Source organism: Octopus sinensis, linkage group LG16, assembly GCF_006345805.1.
Source record: "Octopus sinensis linkage group LG16, ASM634580v1, whole genome shotgun sequence".
Classification (NCBI taxonomy): Eukaryota; Metazoa; Mollusca; class Cephalopoda; order Octopoda; family Octopodidae; genus Octopus; species Octopus sinensis.
Window position 1 is genome coordinate 23,313,951 of NC_043012.1, and position 1,284 is coordinate 23,315,234.

Below are 1,284 nucleotides of genomic sequence, written 5' to 3' on the forward strand. Positions count from 1 at the left end.
TAGAAAGCACAACAAAGCAGACTTCCGAGCTCAGTGTAGTTCCTCTTCCTCATCAAATCCTCTCAAACTGTGCAAGTTAGGCCAGCACAAAAGATAGACATTAAGTGATGATGATGTTCAGGAACTTCCCATAACCATTTTTGGGGGTGCTGGAATCAGTACCACCAAAGGCTTTGCCTTTATGGTAGTATTGCAATTATGTCAGGCAGTTCTCTTCAGCTCAGGCCTTTCCAGGGCTATTCAGCTACTTTGAGTCATGGAGTGTGATTGAAACTAAATAAGCTAAACAAAGAAAGGAATGTGCATTGCAAGTTGGCTTTATGGAAATGTTCCATCTCTCTACAGTGTTCACACCTGAAGACAGAGATACTCATACAATTTGCTTAATCAGAAGAACCTAAAAACTTCAATTTATAAAAAAAAAATAAAAAATATAAATAAATGTGAATAAAATTTAGTCAGAAGTAACAGGGGGATGGAATTTCATTTTTTTTTCATGAAAATCATGATTATTTAATGAAAAGTTTTGGGTTAAATAATCATTAATTTTCTTAAAAAAAAAACCCTTATTCAAAATTACTTGGAATCATTTTAATATGGATATTTAATATAGTTATATAAATATATAATTTTTAATTTCTTTTTTATCGTAACATAGGTGTTTTGCATGATGTTGAGAGAAAAGGAAACACTAACATAAATATTATACATTTAAACATTCAATAAGAAGAGAGAATTTACTATTATTATTATTATTTTAATTTTTTTTTTTTTACTTTTAAATGAAGGAATTAGTTAAAGTAGGTAAAAGTAAAGTATTTTAGTTGCCTCAAATACACAACAAGTGAAGCTAGAAATTAATAGCCTTGAGCTATAAGAACAAGCTATGGAACATTAAACTACAAAGAGTAGCAGAACCAAACCATTTTGAATCCATTAGCATCATCAAAGAAGAACCAAATCCAGTTTTCAAAGACAAAGCTGCAGGTAAATCTTCAGATTGGCAGCAGTAAGATAAGCAAGGACTGAAAATGAAGTAACTGATAAGAATGGGAGAAGGGTGGCAGTAACCATATATTGAAAGATCAAGGCAGGAGGTAGGAATGGCACACCAGAAGCAATGCTTGCAAGTTTACAACGGCAAAGAAAGAAAAACAGAAATAACAAGTACTTTCTCACTATTACCGTTGTTGCACATTCTTTGAGCAGCAGCGGTTAGTTATCCACTGACCATTTCTGTCAATCCTTAAACTATTCCATTCCACTTCTGGCTTTCAGATTCTT